Consider the following 11,547-nt stretch of genomic DNA (forward strand, 5'->3'; position numbering starts at 1 on the left):
GTCGAAATGAGTTCGGAACGTTTTTTTTATAACTAAAACTTTAAATTGTTTTTTCTTCTTTAATTTTGGATTTAATATATACATTATGACATTTAGCTCATATTGAGCAAATGCCGATTACTTTTTAATTAATATATACTTAGATATCGATATTGAATTGAAAACAAGTTGTCACCTTTCACAGTTTTATTAAAACATATACATGACAATACACGTGCTGGTTGTCATAACACATCCGTGGAAGCAAAACGGCGTCTGTAAATATTAATTTTATTTATATATTCATTTCTAGGCAGACAACAATTAGATCTAGATCATGTTTTAAAATACAATTATTTTCAGAGTCCCTTTCAAATATTTGTAATCGTTTACTAGGTTAAATAACGCCTCATACAAACGCGCGCACGCACGCACACACGAAAAAACGTACCATCATGTTATCATTTTATTGTTATCTTTACATTCCACTTTGAAATATATGTTTACCAATATTTTACATACGAACACATGATCTTAATGTTGATCATTTTACCATAGTTTCAATACAAGTTGAAATACTTATTTCTTTTAAAATGTTTTGAAAATAATATGTTTTGTAACCTCTACTTTACAGGACTTCTATCAATACAATACATGCTGTTAAAAAACACTTTTATTAACATAATTTTTAGTATTCATACTTTTACTGCAAAATTTAGCAAACCAAAACTTACATTGTGAAGATGTTCGATGAGCTTAATGTGGATGAAAATGTCCATGAGATGCATGGTACTCTCTAGTCCCCGGCGGTCCTTCTCCGTCAGCAAACATTGGTCCGGCTCCCGCCCCTCCGTATCGCCCTACCCAACGACCCATGTAACCTGGGTACCCTCCTAATAGATATAAACGAGGGGGTCGACGATACATGTAAGGTCGTTGGGCAAACGCCACAACTAACATCAGAGCGCCGAGCAGAAATAGCAGCTTCATAGTTTCTACAAAATAATCATGGATTCATCAAACATACAATGTTATAGATTGTTCTGCAATGTCATAGATTGTTCTGAGCAAAAAGCACATTCATAGTTTCTAGAATGTAATTTATTATGAGTTAAACAATCATAAAATATAATCGACTGTTCGGGACAAAAATAGCAGCTTCATAGTTTCTACAAAAAAATCATGGATTCGATAATCATACAATAAAATCGTTTGTTCTGAACAAAAAGCAGATTCATAGTTTCTACAAAGTAATAATGGATTCATCATACAAAATTATCGATTGTTCGGATCAAAAATAGCAGATTCATAGTTTCTAGAAAGTAATTAATTATGGATTTCTCAATCATACAATATTATTGATTGTTTTGAGCAAAAATTACAATCATAGTTTCTAGAAAATAATTAATTATAGATTTATCAATCATACAATATTATCTATTGTTCGAAGCAAAAACAGCAGTTTGATAGTTTCTATAAAATCAATACAAGTATAATCAATTTTTTGGAGAAAATATATGTGGAATATGCATAGATGGAGACAAGAAAATGCTAAGTACTCTAATTCATATATATAAATTAAATTATTTTAAATGTATATTAATGATAAATTATACTGAACATGATATATTCATTGAAAAACTAAGACATACTGCATATTTTCCATTACTGATAATGATAATGTAAAATAAATGAAGTTTGGCTAAATTATCTTGCTGATGGCAAAATGTTTAGGATAAGGTGCATTAAAACACGACACATTTTAATTTCACGGTCTTGTACATAGTTTGAACCTATACGTTGCTAACAACATCAAAATTAAATAAATAAAACTGTGATACATAATACAAAATGCGAAACGTAAACGCCGCTTAAAAAAGTGACAAACTGGTCCGGTGTTTAGAGCACGTATAGTCAGTGTAATAAATTTAATAAGATTGATAGCCCCCTATCTCACAGACGTAGAAAAAACGTACATTACAACTGACATGCAATTTATTGTGCAACTGAAAAAATAAAAAAAGATGCAAAATAAATCAAAATTTTAAGCATGTTACATGAGTAGCAATATTTTTATGCATTAGAACATGTACCAACAATAACTTACGTTTTCTGTATTGAAGGCCACCAGTTACCGCGGAGCTCCAACACGCACGGACGACGTCTGAGCAAAATCTGACTTACACAGCTGTACCATGTATACTGTACATCTCATTTTGATTATTAAAGGCTTTTAACTGATCACGAAAATCATGTTAACACGACAAAAATGCTTGTAAATCAGTTCGTTTGAAATATACATTTATTGTGATTTATTTGGGAAGGGTTAGAAAATTGGCTGAGGTCCCGATATGTTAATGGTGTATTTTTGTCTGTAACATGTGCGCTAATGTATCATGCATTTTATATATACATTAGGATTTCTCGCAAAAATACATTTATGATCTCAAAATATCTTAAAAATTAGAAGAATTTAAAATCTGAAAATGATGCTGGTAATGTACATCGTTTGTTTTGTTTATTTTATTTTTTTTTTTTGGTCTTGAAATATTTTTAAAAAATACATGGTTTAATACATTTACAAGTTATAGGCAAACAGAAATAAACTTTTTAAAGCCAAAAAGCAACGAGTTGCATTAGGCAATTATATGTTTTTAGAAAAACTTTATATAAAACTTTCAAGTCTGAGTATAAAAGCGAACAGTACTGTAAAATGATATTGCCGTCTTCTCATCGGTCAGCATTTTGTAAATTTAGATTAGGAGTTGCACCGATTCGTATGGAGACCGGCCGTTATGAGGGTCTGAGCATAGAAGATAGAATTTGTCCTTTTTGTAACGATAATCAGTTGAAAATGAATAACATGTTTTGTTTAATTGTAAGGTTTATGATGATTTAAGAGTAGATTTATATTCTAGAGCAATAGGGCATGATAGTTTGTTCTCTGAAATGCAAGATTCTGATAAATATACTTACTTGTTTTCCAAATAAGAGCCAAAAATGATAAGATATTGTGCCAAAACCTGTAAAAATATTTTAGATAGACGTCGTTTTAAACTCTGTAAATAAAATATTGCACTAGATGTCGAATGTTTCACACATTTGTTTATTACCTTATTTTTTATTATATGTCAGAAACCTCTTAAATGCAGTGTTTCGATGTTGATATTCATCTTGATATTCGTGCTTTTTTATTTTATGTTGATATATGTTTTACTATAAATAATTGTTTAATGTCTTTCTTGTATAGTATTTTAACTCCATGCTTAGTTTAGATAAACTGTTCGATTTTAATGTAATTTCTGACGACTTTCTCTTTTAATTCCATAAGGAATGGCATTGCATTTATTTATTTTGTTTTAAAATATATATGTATGTTTTTATCATGTATATGCAATGATGAGATATAAATAATGATGAGATATAAATAAAGATAAAATAAAGATACTGCTACTGCTACTACTGCTACTACTGCTACTACTACTACTACTACTACTCCGCGTCCCGAGATATTGATGGGGTCTTTACGACTACTTAAGTCGTTCTCAACCTGACCCTACGGCGTCCATCGCGACCTAGGAACACAGTTATGTCGCAAGTCCGGTGTGACGGGCATATAACGAAAATTATTTGAAGAATGTCTCCGCTTAGGACGATGAGCTTTCTTGAATGCGTTGCTGGAAGATTAAATCGACGTTTTCTCCACGGGACTACAAACATCATGAAACAAATTTTAACCATTAATTTACTACAATAGAACGGGTTTAACCTTTGCTACCAGTTAAAAACCAGGCTGACTAGCACATTTGTACAGTCTGACCAGACTCTGTACTGCTTTTAGCTTATTTTTTTTCTATTTTGATATTGATACCCTTTAAACTTTAAATGGACTATTCAAAATTCAAAGCAAGGTTAATCCATTACACAAATCCAGCTAGTCAAAGGTTTCCTCCTTTCACTGTCAATGTGTCGTCTATCAGTTTTGGTTCGGGGTCTTGTGGGTGCCTTACTAGTGTGGCTGGATTGTGTTGGGGTTACATTCTGTGAACGTCGCCTTGCCTTGTTTATCTTTGTTCTCAAATTCTAACTGGCATGGTAACAATTATTAAATAACTATTAAAATGCAGCGAAGATACGAAGTTACAGCGGAGTGACACATTAATCGGATTATTGACTTATTAAAAACATACATTTGTCAGTTTTTATGTAATATAAATCCACTTGTTGGATGTGGTTGCCATTTAGAGTTTAGACATCAGAATTGCAGTTACCGTTTATCCCTTCGTGATTTTAAGAGGCGACTAAATGGGTTCGATTACTGGAGACTATGCATTTTTTAGCTCCTGCAGTTGAGGTAGTAATGACCCCTGGTGTTGCTTCAAATAAGTAACACCAGAGATTTCAACTTTCCTGTTTCTTCGCAGTATGACCTAAATTGTTTTCATATGTCAAACCGAACAATGTAATATAAAGTCAATAATAATAATAAAGAGAGAGAAAAATGATTTATATAGTTGCTATACAGTATTAAAAAGAACACTCCTCCGAAATCAATCTTTTTATATTAATGGACAGCATAATACAATGACATTGCACTTTATGGCTATTATACAGGCTACGAAACAAAAGCAATGAATTAATAATAATTAATAAATTGATTAATTAACAATGTGACAACAATAAAAGGAAAGTAAAGGTTAATAAACTTTCATCAATCTTTGCCGAATCAACCATAAATGTTTTTGGGTGAGAGACAAATATGTTACATTTGTTTGCAATATATCATAATGTTAATATGTTATTTCATCAAAAACGATTTATATTAAATCGTTACTGAAAGTCTTCAGCTCTCTGTGACTTACTAAATGGGATGATTTCGTTGCGAAACTGATGTCCTCTTCTCCCTGCGTCTTTTCTCCGTTACATATTCACATAAATTTTTATACATTCGTACTTTCGTCCTCATCGTAACCCCTATATTTCTCAGCGCCTTACCATGGACTCGGTTGACGATTTCGTTGAACAAAGGCTCGTAATAAAACCTGGACCAATTTTCATCTCTCCATATCAAAACTGACGGATTTGAATAATTCAAATTGATCAATAAAAGGCAATTCTGATGGCTTCAGACGGATAGTTCTATTTTTGTGTTTGTATTCATTAAGTATAAACTGTTGTTAATTTAATGTACTATACTGAAAATATACATGTTCATCATTATGGTTAACTGCCATGTTATCTTATCGGTTGGATTTATGCTAGAATCGATAAGTCGGATATTATGATACTCTCTTTCAATACTTTTTTTTCTTTTTAAAGGTTTAGTCAGATGTATCTTTTTTTAATTATGCAAATATGTATTAAGTTCATATAAGAGAAATGTTTTCTCAAAACCAGTCTAAATAAGAATGATTGTAATATTCACATTTTATCGTTAATTTACAACTGCATTTAAACTTCATTTCTGATGTATGATTAAGCCATTTTGTTTTTAAATGTCATTTGAACATTACATTAGTTACGTAATTTGATTTACTGATTTTATTAATGACTTAAGTTTATGGTTCATTTTCGGCATGAAATGGGACAATGATTGAAATACGTGTACTTACAGTGAAATAAATATGGTATAAGTACCTAATTTGCCTTTTTCATCGTTATGATAATATGCAATTTGTAAAACATTATAAAACTTTACACTCTATCATGAAACAATCTCCAGAAAAGACAAGATAGTATCTAGTCCGATATCTTATCAGGTTTTCTTACATTTTTTTTCTTTTTCAATTGTTGATACATTTATTTTTGCTTGTGACATATAGTGACAAGATAAGTCAATAAACCTAAATGATAAATTATGTAGTTATTTTTGTTTCTTTTCTAATAAAAGAAAAGAAAGACACCAGCTGTGTTGAACATAAAAAGATAAATGTAGACATCTGCGTCTAAATCAAAAAGCTACAGTGTACAATATCAATTCATTTTATTTTCGTATCTAAAAAATAAGTTTATAGCTATGCCATTATCTTTATTTTTCAGAAATATCCTATTTTCCAATATAAATTGTATAAAATTAAATAAACTATAAGACAGACCATGTGTATATATTGTATTTGATCAGCCCTTCGACTTTTTCGAAATGTTGTGTCGAATATTAATGTTGAAAAGGATGTTGTGGTAACATTCAATTACAACAAAAGAATCAATTACAATTTTTTTTCATAGAAAAGTGTACACTGTTTGAAAATGATTTCAAAGCATCTTTCTTTTTTCAAAACATTAAAGTTCAAATGACAGACTGAAGCTATAATGAAGATCACTCAATGTATACCGATAGGCTTTAAAAGCATTGGTCACGTCACACATACTGTTTATAGAAGGCGAAACAGACCAAGGCTGAAACGTCTAGGAGGTGAAACGTCCATTTCGCGCCAAGCTTACACGGCTCATGTTATGTTATATAGAATAAAAATATGTAAAAGTTTCAACTAAAGGCACTTAATAGCACATGCTTTCAAAAGGGAGCTCTTTTTTGGATTGGCATTTCATGACGTTCGTTCTTAAAACCAAAAAGCGTTCTTAAATTGTAACATTATTAGGTTTTTTTCCTTTGTTTTTGTTGGGAGGGGGTTATGCAATATAGATTCACATCGTGACATATTTTGTAAAGATTACACGAACAAGGTGCAATATAAATATTATGTTTTATTCAATTATTTACAAATTGAAACACGTAGTTTTTTGCTTTCCTTTAGACAATAATGAATCAGCACCTTAGATGTCGAACATTTAAACATATCCTTCGTCTCTATGAAACGGCTTAAAGCATTTTGTCTTTCTTCTAGATTGTTGATAAATTATATTGTATAGAATACATGTAGCTTATAAATTAATAATTTATCCTGAGAAACTGATATAACCCAATTCCTTCAGGAGTAACAAAATCCTTTTTATAACTTAATGCAGTCGAGAAAACATCCCCTTTACTTTAAACATACTTTATGACCACACACATTACATACTCACTGTAAGTTAAGTATACATGTTATCATCATCTCCAATCATATGCCAAATAATACCAATCTGTTTCCTATTTTATAGCTTTACATTATTTTGATTAACTTAACGAGCTTGTAGAGTAGTGAATAAATATCCGAGTCATGTCAAAGGAAATGTCAAATTGTTGATTCAGTCAAGAATTTTGATATTTATGTAAAGAAATGATTGGGGGCAAAGTTTTCGGAATCATGCAAACCTACTTAAGGAGACAAATACCATTGAATGTTATTGTAAATTTAAGTTTATCTCTAGATTATATCGCAATATCACCATCGATCTTATTTTGAAGTGCTCCCTTTCTTAACTATTAAATAAATACTATCTTGAATATACATGTATGTCTTTTATTCATTTTCTTTGATTTACTGTAAGAGTCAAAAAGAGTGAATATGCTTATTAATGACGGTTATATCTGCGACCTTAAATATAATCCAGTGCTCCTTCGAAATGAGCATTTACATTTGAACTAACTAATTGATTTAAGGTTTGAAACGTAAAACAACCTAGTCTAAAAATGTTCACAACTATCGTTTATTTATCTGATCAGATTGATTTCCCTGATACACATTCTAAAAATAAAAACATATTAAAATTAAAAGATGATTGACGCATCTAAATGATAACACGGCTAACAAAATGGTCGAAAATAAAAAGTGGACACGCATTCTAAGCATTGTTAAATAAAAATTTAAAATGTGAATATACAATATCATTTAGGTCCATTTATTGTACTCTCTCTCATGTGAGCCATTTGATAACGTTCAAGATTGCTTTTTTACCAATTATTTTAGTCCTTTTGTCCTTTAGAAATCTTCAACACCTTTCACGCACAAATCATGATCGGAAATTATCATTGCTCAATTAAGGTTATTGCCTCTAGTATCGAGGTTGTCAATAATTTACACACATCTTCACAGACTTTAAAACGCCTTGAGATCTCTTATTTCCTCTTTTCTTCCGAAAGTTAATTAACTACATTGCATATCAATGCCTGTAAAAAAATCTTCAGTAAAAACTGACTACAGTTAAACACGGTATCGCCATTTTCCTGTTATAACAGTTCTATATACAAGTTGTGTTATGACAATTAATAAGTAAGAATTTGAAAGTCTAGAAACGTTGTTCATTGTTTAAAGATACATACCCCCAGATGAACCAAAATATTTCAAGAAAATCAAACTTGAAAAAAAAAATGTTTAAAATTTTTAAGAAAAGTAAAGAGATTGAAGATTCAATTAATGATTCACATGTGGTGTGGGATTTATGACTGATTTTGCATTAAGAATCACTAAAATTCTACTGCGTTACTAACTAAGGGCTAATTTGACAACATTTTTGGTAATTTAGGTGGATGGTAAGTGCTGTTTATAATGTGTAAATTATTTCCTTTGTTCACTTCCCAATATTTTACTTTTAAATACATTTTTAAAATTTTCATGAAAATTAGCAAGAATCTTGTGGCATGCTGCTTTAAGATGCAAGAGATATCAGAAACGTCATTAACCCCTTTTTCTTTATCTTTGCGATCCGAGTATTGATAATCAGTTGTCTTTGATATAAAATAGGTTTGATATCGTTTATGGATCGACAATGTCTATAAATCATTTTCTTAAAAGAAACACATATTGTCTGGTCAGGGGAACAGACGAGTTTGTAATGAAAACATAACTATTCGATACGTGGATATTGCTTCGTTTCAAATTCATATCACTTGCAGAAATTGGAAATTATTAGTTGTTTATCCTAAAAGCCGGTAAAATGGACCGGCCAAAGAGAAATGACCAAATAATGTGTAAAAGTCAGCGTGAAACAAAACAAAAACAAGAAAAATGTAGACAAATCAAAGATTAAACACAACGTTCACGTAATGTAACTCTGACAAGAAGTAATAAGGAGAGGCCACAGGGTAGGCACCCAAGGGGAACATTATATCTTTGTTATTCATGAATAAATAGTTTTCTCTAAGTCTAGTCCGTCCAAATTAATGACGAATGTTCGTCTTGTTTTAACTGCACCTTATTAATTTTGCAAACGTTCCATTAGCTATCTAAAGTACTGACAATAAAGTATCGAAATTATCTCTCAATGAACTTTATCTTGAAGGTCAAACCTTTTAAGTCTATTTATGTTAGCAAAAGACATTGCATCAAAAACATATACATATATAGAACTCATTTGAAAAATTACAGCAAATTTAATAGTACCGAACGAACCTTCTTAATAAATGAGGATTCTACTTAACTTTTACTACACAACGTTATCAATGATTTGCAAACTACATGACATGACATCATTTTCATTCAGTAAGTATTGGAAAATATCTAGTTTATAAAGCATAAGTGGTCGAGGGTTGAGAGTCGATGACTTCTAATCCAGTTACCTCTCTGGCGTGGGTTCGATCCCCGGGAGATGCTTTGGTAGCTTAGCGCGGAAGAAGGTAGTCTAGTACTGGTGTGACTCTCGAGGAACGATGATTAGGAAACTACCCTCCTATATGACTGAAATACTGTTGTGAAAAGGCGTAAAAATGAAACAAACAAACAAACAAATAAAGCATACCGTTTAAAGCCGCTTTTTAAGGAAGGGAATTGCACTTATATGTCACATTTAATATTCCATGATAACTGTCATTTGAATATATCTGCGGATGTTTATTTTTTCCCCGTTTCACCATAACATGTTAAAAGTTGAATCTTACTGAATCCCGTATTAGGGGGAGTTGACGGTTAGTTGCACTCAGCAGTGCCTCAATCAAACCGAGCCTGCAATAGTTTCAATTTTGCGTTTTTTGTTGCTATCTGCTACAAGGAATTTGCAGCCTTTAACTGCTCCGAAGAATATAAGGCCACATTGTGATTGTATCCATTAGTTCTTTCTTATATCAATGAAATGAATGAATGAATTAATTTTGTTGATCTAATGATTTGGTCATAACGATCGAAATGGACAAAATCACGTCTTCAACTTCATATACTTGTTTCCTCTGGAAAGATCTGCAACTGTTAATTAAATGCATTTTAAATTTAACCTTAAGGGTAATGTTTGTTTAATTGTAAAATTCTCGTGTTCATTTTGTGATATAATGTATCATAAACAATTAATTTAACGAATGTTGAAATTGAAATGACGGATGTAAGATAAAACTATTTAGAATAGAAATATTTGAAAGTCACACTTAAATGCTTTTAAAAGTGTATGTTTTTGAAAGGAAAAACTGTTTTATGATTAGCATTATATCACATTTATTCTGGTATTTCATCGGATGCGTTCAAATCCAAAAAGCCTTAAAATTATTTTGTATCTTCTTTTTTAATTAAGATTGAAAACGCTGTAAAGATTATAAGAATAATGAATTATAAATTTTACATTTTATCAAATTATCAACAAATTAAAACACGTACTTATTTGTTTGGCTTTCGCCAATAATTATTTTACATCTAAGATGTCAAAATTGAAAACCATCTTTTGCTTCTACATGCATGAAACGGCTTGAAGCATTTTGTCTTCCTTCCAGAAAATTGATTTAATTACAATGTAAAGCATAGCTTGTGGAAATATTTCATCATTTAATCGAAATTTACTGACTTTAACTCAATTATGGTATCACTAAAATACACTTTTTGACAAACAAACTTAATCGGAAAAACAAGGCCTTTTGTTTAAACATATTCTTTTTCAAACATATGCACAAATAAACACATATTATATACAATGATTAATTTACAATGATGAAAAAGGATCATACAATTCTTGTTCTAGTATTTTCCGAGCATATAATTCATTACTGTAAATCAAGCGGATTCTTTCATAGATATATTCCTAGTTTCGAAAATAGAAAATTTTTAATACATGTCCAAACGAAAAGCTCTTTACAATAGGTCGGAAAGGATAATGAGTTAATTTTAAACCATTTTCTTTGCTAAAAAGTACTTATTGATATAATGTGTTTTGCTGTTTTCAAATGGATAATGTTATGATCACACGTTATCAAAGCCTTTATTCATACAAATTAATGTCATCATCGTATCCAATCATATTCCAAATAACATCAATCTATTTCCTATTTTTAGATTTACATTATTGTGATTAAGTTAATGAGCTTGTAGAATAGTGAATGAATATCCGAGTCATGTCATAGGAAATGTCAAAATATTGATTCAGTCAAGAAAAATCATATACAGTTACAAGAATGACTGGGGGAAAAGTGTTTAGAATTATGCAAACATACTTTAGTAGACATGGTTCAAAAGCTTTTGAATGTACTTGGTAATTAATTTTTTATCTGTAGATTACATTATCTTTCATTTTATTTTGAAGTTCCACAGTAAACCATATGATCAATACATTGATCATTGACATTAGTCTTTTATTCATTATCTTGGAATAACCTGCGAGTGTAGTCAGTTTTTTTATTCACTTTTTACTAATTTAAAAGAGTGATTATGCTACTAAATGACAGCTACATCTGTCACCTGAAATTTAAGCCGACGTTTAATTCTGAATGAACAA

General features: G+C 30.6%; 1 long non-coding RNA gene across 1 annotated transcript; it reads right to left on the reverse strand.

The window, feature by feature from the left end:
- Positions 1–171: 171 nt before the first annotated feature.
- LOC132744859 (uncharacterized) lies at positions 172–2,219 on the reverse strand. Its single transcript, XR_009627756.1, has 3 exons — positions 2,087–2,219; positions 714–974; positions 172–255 (listed from the first exon to the last, which is right to left on the reverse strand). It is a non-coding gene; the product is annotated as an uncharacterized LOC132744859 (long non-coding RNA).
- Between the last annotated feature and the right edge of the window lie 9,328 nt (positions 2,220–11,547).

This window comes from Ruditapes philippinarum, unplaced genomic scaffold (genome assembly GCF_026571515.1).
Source record: "Ruditapes philippinarum isolate M1 unplaced genomic scaffold, ASM2657151v2 ctg2411_1_1_1_1, whole genome shotgun sequence".
Lineage (NCBI taxonomy): Eukaryota > Metazoa > Mollusca > Bivalvia > Venerida > Veneridae > Ruditapes > Ruditapes philippinarum.